General features: G+C 41.4%; 1 protein-coding gene across 6 annotated transcripts in view; it reads left to right on the forward strand.

Annotated features, from left to right (window-relative positions):
- The first annotated feature begins 4,627 nt into the window (after positions 1 to 4,627).
- The window catches only part of Slc17a3 (solute carrier family 17 member 3), a 26,833-nt gene continuing 22,282 nt past the window's right edge, over positions 4,628 to 9,178 (forward strand). For 3 of the 6 annotated variants that reach the window (XM_021215752.2, XM_029547590.1, XM_021215753.2), the window contains exon 1: positions 7,463 to 7,732. The gene's annotated coding sequence lies outside the window, so the exon portion shown is untranslated. Of the gene's footprint in view, positions 4,835 to 7,462; positions 7,733 to 9,178 lie in introns of those variants that run through there. The other 3 variants (XM_029547592.1, XM_029547593.1, XM_029547591.1) reach the window with 2 other exon arrangements.

Below are 9,178 nucleotides of genomic sequence, written 5' to 3' on the forward strand. Positions count from 1 at the left end.
AGCATGTGCCACCAAGCCTAACTTCAACTGCTCTAGCAACTAAGCTATGTCATCAGTTCTTGTAGTGTGTTTCCACTGCTACTGTACACTTAACAACAACAATAACACAAAGGCAAAGTGTATGAAACCAGTAAATAACTAGCCAGTTTGAGGGTCTTTATACTTGTATGTGGGGGAGCATCCTCATAGAGGCAGGGGGAGAGGGGATGGGATAGGGGGGTTCTGAAGGGGAGAACTGGGAAGGGGAAAACATTTGAAATGCAAATAAAGAAAACATCCAATAAAAAAGAAAAGAGAGAAAGAAATGATTTTTTTAAAAAAATGCTAAAAACCATTTTTATGACAAGAACCAAAGCAAATGAATGCGAGATCCATACAACCCACTGTTTAAAGCTATGAATTGCATGTCCAGGAAAACAACTCAGAAAACAGAATAGAGGACATTATCAAAGAAGCAAACTCAAGATGTGTGCAAAACTCAGATGAAGAATTGGAGGGAGAACCAGAAATCTCCAGATGGACTAAAAGGAACAAATGTAGTTTATTGAGTTTTCAAAGTAAAAGAACCTGAATCCAGACTGAGGTAGCGATTGCTGTGGCATTCTGTGCCTTAGTTCTAAGGCACCTATTCAGATGTGACTTTGGGACCCAGCGAAGTTTACCCACTGGACGTGTTTTATGTGTAGAAAAGACCATGAAACAAATGTGATACATATTTCAGACAGTGATAAATGGCACATTTTTATACATATCTCTGCCCTTCCCTGTGTGACGGTGGGTGGCACTTTCCTGCATGACTTCCCTTGTCCAAGGAAATTATGACTTACCCAATTCCTTTATCTTCTCCCCGTAAGGTTACCTCTTAAGCTCCAATAGAGCATCTTCTGTCAATGAGGGTCCTGAATGAGGGAACACAGATCAGGCTATAGCCAATTCCAAAGATCATGCAGTATGAAGTAGGTAAATGATAGATTTTGTAAGCCATGGAGACCGTCTAGCTCCTGTGTTCCTCTGTGACATCTTTGGGCTCTCTGCTTAGTCATTTGATGCATATCCAGACCTAACATACAGTCTCTAAGCAGGAAAACATGTATGGGTCTGTTTTGGGGTTTTTAGATTTTTTTTTAATGTGCCCCAGGATGCCACTAATTGAAAAGGAGACTTCAAAATTTAATTTTCTCTTCTAAAAGTTTTTATTTTGTTTTATTTTATTTTATTTTAGATTTTCTTAGTCTCTCTTTAAAGGTGTGTTCATGTGTTTCTTTCACCCTCATCCTTGAATTCGCCTAATTGTGCATAAAATGCTAGATTGCAAAGCGTTTTGTCTGAGCGCTTTGGGGATATTATTCCATGGTTCTGGGTTCTTTGGTGCTGAAGGTGAGAGTCACAAAGGTAATCCACATACACGTTTAAAGAGAACAGAATTGCGTGTATCTTAGCAGTTCCTAAATGCTTATGTGGTAACAACTGAGCACAAATAAAAATATAAGTTGGTAATGTGGGAGCAAAATAAATGAAATAAAGCTATTATATGTGGTAAAATAAAATCTGTGATAATCATTGTGAGTTTTTTTTAAAATAGCTTGACTATTATATAATGCATTTTGATGGGACTTAACTTAGGAAAACAACAACAACAACAACAACAACAACAAAATACCCATATGGTTTATATAGCAGATTTGATCTGTCCCAATACCCAAGCAACTGCCCAGGTCCGCACATGAACAAATTGCATGTACTTTGTGATGTCCCATAGCAGGATGCCCTGTGGTCCTCCCTGGAACAGAAAGAGCAGGCTGAAGAGGAACTTTGCAAGCTCATTTACCACCAGTTTTACATGCAATTAAAGTGGATCTGTACATTGGAAGACTCCTTCCGGGAAGTATGTACAAACCACCCTGGTTAAGGAGCTGATTTGATTCTCTTGCTCCACTCTGTTCTAGACTCCACCTCTCAGTGACTCATGAACTTATAGCTTGTGTCGTTTATCACAGGAAATCTGAGCCCTGCCTATGACAGTGACAAAACAGCGATGTAACATTAAACTGGTCTTGATTTGATTTGTTCCCCCCAAAAGCAGTGAAATGTACTATTAGCTGAACGTTTGTGTTCTTAAAGTCCATCCTGCAATCTGAGACCCCAAACACCTGTGCTACAGTTCTAATCCCCCAATACATAGTACAATCCTACACTCAAAACATCTATGCCATAGTCCTAAACTGCCCAAATATCCATGCTGCAGTCAAAAAATCCCTAAAACATCCATGGTACAGTCCTGACCCAGAAAAAAAAAATCCTTGTAATAACCCTAACCCCAAATATTCATGCTATGGCTCAAATCCCCAAAACATCAGGATTGCAATCCTAATCCCCCAAATGATAATATTAGGAACCTGGTCTTTGGGAGAAATTAAGCCACAAAAGAAAGTCAAGTCTATGAGACTATGAATGGTGGACTCATCAAGACACAGGTGGTCTGGGGATGTAGCTCAGCTGGTAGAGTGCTTGTCTCGAATGCTCCAGTCCCTCCAGCTTTGAACCCCAGCACTGCACAAACCAGGTAGGTGTCACATGCATGTAGTGCCAGCACTGACTGCTCTTACAAAGGTCCTGAGTTCAACTCCCAGCAACCACATGGAACAGAATCCAATGTCCTCTTCTGGTGTATATCAAGACAGCTACAGTGCCAGTATACTCATAAACATTAGATAGATAGATAGATAGATAGATAGATAGATAGATAGATAGATAGATAGATAGATAGATAGATAGATAAACAGACAGATCTTAAAAACAAACAAAAAGACAAAAAAACTGATTGCAAGCTTCTCCTTCAACATTAGAGGGCGCTATAGGAACAGTGGAACCAAGATCTGGATCTGATCCCCTGAAGTCTACTCTGTGGCCTGCCTGAATCACAGCCACTGTGCAACAGCAACTCCTGAGGATGCCAACGTGCTAGTGTACGCTGGCTACAAAAACCACAGAGATCCACCTGTCTGCTTCTGCCTCCCAACTGCTAGATTAAATGCATGGGGCACCATCCCTGGCCCGTTTATTCATTTATAATGATTTTTATGAGGCACTGCATCTATGAGAGAGATCCTTTATAGTTGTATGTGTGTTGTGATGAGGATAGTAGCCAATCAGAGTACTTGATGCTATCACATCCCAGAAATAGATTCAAAGGCAAAGAATATTCTGAGCTGAGTCCACAGTCCGGGGCTTTCTCAGCCTCAGTACTTGAGCTTCTTCCCCTTTGTGAAAGAGTTCAGAAGTGGCAGCAGATCTGCTTATATTCTCTTGCAGATGAAGAGAAGAAGAAGCAGGCAGCAAAAATAAATGCTTGGTACTGTGTTGGAAAGAAAGAGATTTAGTTCTCGTCGCTGTGGTCCCAGGACCAGGTTTGTCTCTATTGTTTGTCCTTCTGTGCCCTTCCACACCCTACATCTCTTTTCTCTTCCAATGGCCTGTGTGACTCTGGGATTGACCTGAATGGGACAGTGAGAAATAAATCACAGACACACATGCAGAGAGAAAAGCTGTGGTCTCTGATGGAGATGCACCAGCATCGCTGAAACTCAGCACATTTATTATATACAGCTGAGGGAGGAGGTAGTTAGCTAATCTTGGTAGTGTGGTCCCAGGCTGAGGTCATCAGAGAGGAGGAAACTGTGACTGTTGCTTTTTACACGGTTTTAGAGCTAATGATCACCTGTTTATCAGCATCAGTATCTGAACCAGAGAAAGGCCTTACCATTATGGGGAGATTGCAAGAGTGGAGGGTAAATATGGAGGGATGGAGGGATGAGGGGGAGTGGGGTGTATGATGTGAAACTCATAAAGAATCAATAAAAAGTTAAAGTGAAACAAAAAGCAGACACTCGTGTTTACTACCTATCTGGAAACCCTTGGCCCCTCCACCTATAAGTGCAGCCCTGGTTTAGTCTGTATCCTCTCAAAAGCGTGCCTTTATCACAATTGGTTCCCCCCACCTTGTCCATTATCTCTGGTACTGTATGGTTTTTACAGCTTTGGGAGAATGCTTCTTGGTTACTGGCATACTTTGCATTCAAACTGTAAAGTGCACCAGAAGGCAGCACGTTTAAGAAAAGAGGTGAGGGATATTCTCAGTGAGGCAGTCCAGCACAAAATTGAACATGGGAATGTAACAGAAAATACAAACATCATTTTGCTCAGTTAATAGGAAACAAAATAACAGAGATGACCTCCCACTAGGAGCAGCGTAGCACCAGTACATGACCGGATATTATGGTCCATGACTCATGTCCATGACCCAATTTGTCGTGGAGAACAAGAGGCAAAATAAGAGTTTAACCTGACCATGGATGGAGGCAAAAACATTTGCCAGAAATTCTAATGAGGACTTAGATGCTGAGTAGAGATGACACAGCATTTGGGTTCACGGCTTAGATTCTGAGGTTCCAGGGAATGCCCACTGCCACTGAGCCAAGCCTCTGTGTCAAGCTTCAGCATACTCCATGTGGTTGTATANGGCTGTCCCCGAGTCATCTGACCCCTGCTGGACTTTGTGAGGGTTAGGCAGAGAGTACACAGAAATTGTCCCTCCTCTGTCAGGACTTGGCCTCCAGCCTAGAGATAACAGGCTTCTGGGATTGCCTCAACTGGGCNCTGAATTCCTCTGAGATATTGGTCAGATGTGGAGCTGCCCTATAGNTAATTAAGGAAAGCATTCCTTGGATATCCAAATCAAAGTGAGGATGTGTNCACTCTACTCATCTGAAGATTTTCACGTCAACACAAAGTAGTTTCAAGCTTATCGGAGAGGAAAAGGTGTAATCTCTAAAAGGTGAGTAAAAAGATCTAAGTCAAAGAAATATTTCAATTCATACTCAAATGTTTAAAAACTAATTGTACAGGTGAGGCAAAGTTGGATTTTTTTTTTTCAGTGTAGAAGCACGTTGGGTCTTTTTGTTTATGAAGTCAAACCAAGTAGATTGTTAAGCTCTAATTAAACATGGTTAAAAAACATGAACATTTTAAAGTAAAGTTAAAAATTAAATTATCAAACTAAGCCACATATTCCAACTTGGTTAATTTAGAATTAGAAATAGGTGAATTCTAAAGTTGTTGATTATTTATCCCAGAGTACAGAGTTCTTTTAAAATGACTCAGAGAAAAATAATTGACACAGGAGGTAAAACTCCTAAGACTCCATAATGAACTTAGACCTTTCTATCTTTAAATTTCAGAAGTGTATATGAACTTTGTCCACACTTCTTTCTTTTACAGACAGTGAAAGACTGTATACTATGAAGATCATATACTACATATGCTTAAGAGAACTGTACTGGCTAGCTTTGTGTCACCTTGACACAGCTGGAGTTATCACAGAGAAAGGAGCTTTAGTTGGGAAAATGCCTCCATGAGATCCAGCTGTGGGGCATTTTCTCAATTAGTGATAAAGGGGGAGAGGCCCCTTGTGGGTGGGACCATCTCTGGGCTGGTAGTCTTGGATTCTATAAGAAAGCAGGCTGAGCAAGCCAGGGGAAGCAAGCCAGTAAAGAACATCCCTCCATGGCTTCTGCATCAGCTCCTGCTTTCTGATCTGCTTGAGTTCCAGTCCTGCATCCTTTGGTGATCAACAGCAGTATGGAAATGTAAGCCGAATAAACCCTTTCCTCCCCAACTTGCTTCTTGGTCATGATGTTTGTACAGGAATAGAAACCCTGACTAAGACAAAAACCCTCATTCCCCAAGACCCAGACTTCTTAAATTANTAACTTCAATGACAGATTCAACAGCTCTGAGTCTTCAGTCAGGGCTTCCTGTTGTAGAGAAGTGGTTTATCCTCTTATAGTACTTATAGTCAAACANGAAATGAAAGGAGATGCATTGAGAGCATAAAGCAGGACAGGACTTAAAGCCACAGTGAAGATAAGCTACCAGAAGAGCTCGGTGCACACAGAACCCAGATTCCTTTCTGTGAATGAGTTTGACATCAGTGCTCAGGCTGAGTCACAAGCCTCTGGAGAGGTAGGCGTTTGTTGCCTAGAGGAAACAGTGGGTTTGAAGTATCACCTCACCTTTGAGACAAGGACAAACTCCCTCTTCACCAGCTTGGAAGGCAGTGAATNTGTTGTCAACTTCCAAGCTATTGGCAGGATCTTCTAAAGAAATGAGCAAGCTTGGCCTCTGGTGTGCTGGTATGGGTGTTCNGAGCACATCCCCTTTGTTGGAAATCAATGTGGAGGTACCTCAAAAAGCTAGTCATAGGACTAGCTTTGATCAAGCCAGAACACTTCCTGAGAATATTCNCAACAGACTCTATATTCTACTGTAGATTTATTTACTCATTCATGTTTATTGCTTCTCTGTTCACAACTGCAAGGAAATGAAAAGGCTTAAAATGTCCCATCACCTGATAAATGTGTAATGATGCATAGAAGATTATTCAACCATAAAGAAAAATTAAACTACAAAATTAGCAGTTTGGTGCATTTCTCAGCCATCATCAAGGAAGCTTCTTTTTATAATATAAGGTGATTAATACAAAGACCCACAGCTGGTCAAAATCTAGGGAATAAGAGGCTGTGGTTGATCAGCTTTAAAAGGGCATCTGTGTCACATTTTTGATCATAAGGCTCAGGAAGCATTGTAGAAGGGGCATCTTAAGCACCAGAGGTAGTGGACACCTACTGCCAAACCTTATTTGCCAGACAAGACAGNGCTGTTGTACACATGAGCTCACAGCAGCTGTGGCCGCGAACACAAGACCTGAGCAAGATCCAGCCAGCCAAAATCTCACCACAGAGTGGGAGCTCATGAAGTCTCNCCCACNGTCAAGGAGCTATTGGCAATGTATGGCTGCTAGCCAGTAAGAGCATCAGTTTTCTTCAGGGATTCAGATTCTGAGATGCTCTCCATATTCCACTAGATAATTCACCACCCATGAANACACAGACAACACTGACTCAGGAAGAAGAAGAAGAAAAAGAAGAAGAAGGAGGAAGAGGAGGAGGAGGAGGAAGAAGAAGCATGAACTTGAGAGGGAAAAGTGACAGTGGGGAATGGGAGGAATTAGGTGGCAAAAGTGAGTGAGGGCTGATCACAATGCATCATGTGCATGTATAAAAGTTTTAAGCGGTTACTTAAGTGACTTAGAAAACTTCCCATTGTACATGGTTACATGTATGCAAATTGAGATGTAAGTATGAGCATTGTTTTTATGTAGTTTATCAACAAACATAGAAGTAATTAAAACAGGAAAAAATCATGGGGAATAAATACTGAATTTATGAGAGAAGCTTGTGGGTTTTGTCTGTTTGATTTGGTTAACAATGTTACTCAATAAGATTATGGCCCACATAGTTCAAAGAAGCAGAAGAAAGTTAAAGAGGAGACAAAAAAAAAAAAAAGAGGGGGGAAAGTACAAAATGTATTTAATTTGTAACTTATCCCATTTCAAACCAGAAAAAAAGAAAGTCTTTTGAAACACTGCAAGGCAACTTGACCAACAACTGCCTTCAGGTGTCAGACCCAGTATATCCTTCTGGGGGACTGGGGAGACACTGGACAAGGAGGGAGGCTGTGAAGGTCACAGCTGAAAGCAGTGGATGCTTCAGCCTATCATTAATGATTAATAATTCAAGTCCTGGAGTGACACAGAATACTGAGCAGTCTGGCAAGAGGTAAGAGAAGCTTGCCCAGAGGAAACACAGAAAGGCCTACCTCTGGCACTACTTTGGTAAGTTACTTACTTTCATTGGGTAGCCACAGGTCTGCTCCATCCTTGAATACCAGCTGATGATTGCTATACATCCCTCCTCCAACTTCAAATGTTCTCCTGTTAACAAAATTAAAAATGTGCATACAATGTAAAAACCTATGTCTGCAAAGGCAATGGGGGGAGGAGGAGTGAGGAAGATGGAAAAATGGAGGGAGAGAAAAGGGGAAGGGAAAAGGGGGAGGGGGAGGGAGAGAAGGGGAAGAAGATAAGGGGGGTGGAGAAAGGGAGGAGAAAGAGAGGGAAAGGAGGGTCCAAGGGGGAGGGAAAAGAGAGGAGCAAAGAGAGACAATGGAAAAGGAGAGGGAGGAGAAGAGAGGAAGAGAGGAGACTGCAAGCTGAAGATTTTGTGCCAGATCACCATAAGAATTGGTGGAGACAATGGCAGCCTGTGGAGACAGATCCAAGAAACACATACTATAAAGGAATGTTTTGGTTGTTTTTTTGTTTTTTTTTGGTTTTTTTGTTTTTTTGTTTTTTTGTTTTTTTGTTTTTTTGTTTTTAAGACAGGGTTTCTTTGTATAGCTCTGGCTGTCCTGGAACTCACTCTGTAGAGCAGGCTGGCCTTGAACTCAGAAATCCGCCTGCCTCTGCCTCCAGAGTGCTGGGATTAAAAGCATGTGCCACCATGCCCGGAATGTTTTTTAGAACTTTTATGTAGTCACATAAAATCATGTGTGTGTAGAAGTGACTTGTCCAGAGAATCAAGAGAGGTAGGTCTACAATACCCAACAGCACTTTTTATTTAGAAAAAAAAAAAAAAATGAAAGAGAGAGAGACAGAGATGGAGAGAGAGAGACAGAGACAGAGAGAGAATGGTAAGGGGAGAGTCAAAGTGGCTCATGAACAAACATCAGTTCTTTTGCTCATGAGCTGAATGAACGGCCTAGGAGAAGAGAGTCAGTGAGTTTTCTGAGGTCCATGGCCCTGCCTGGGTCCTGAGTCTGCAGCAGTAGTTGTAACTACTTTTGTTAATCTGACAGATGCTGAGGACACGAAGGACAGTGTGAGCATTGTGAAAACCACTCTAGATAAAAATGGTGTTAGCAATCATTTCTTTGCCTGTTACATCGTCGATACCAAAAGCACACAGCTCTTACCTTACAGCAAACATAACACTATACTGGAGCCATATTTGAGAGACCATGGTCTGCGAACATAGATTTAGGTTATGCCAGATGTCCATGTCCCAGTATGGAAGCAGTTCTCATGAGTTTTATAGTTTTCTCGAATGACAAAAGTCATAAATCAAGGCAAGTTTAAACTACATTAGAGTTTACGTAGAGAGGCAGATACAGCAAGATGAGGAAGTTTTTCTGTAGGCCTCAGATGCTACCTGATGAAATTCTTAGACTTTGGATTGGTACAAGCTAGTAGTATCAGTATCAGTATCAGTATCAGTATCAG

This window comes from Mus pahari, chromosome 16 (genome assembly GCF_900095145.1).
Source record: "Mus pahari chromosome 16, PAHARI_EIJ_v1.1, whole genome shotgun sequence".
NCBI lineage: Eukaryota > Metazoa > Chordata > Mammalia > Rodentia > Muridae > Mus > Mus pahari.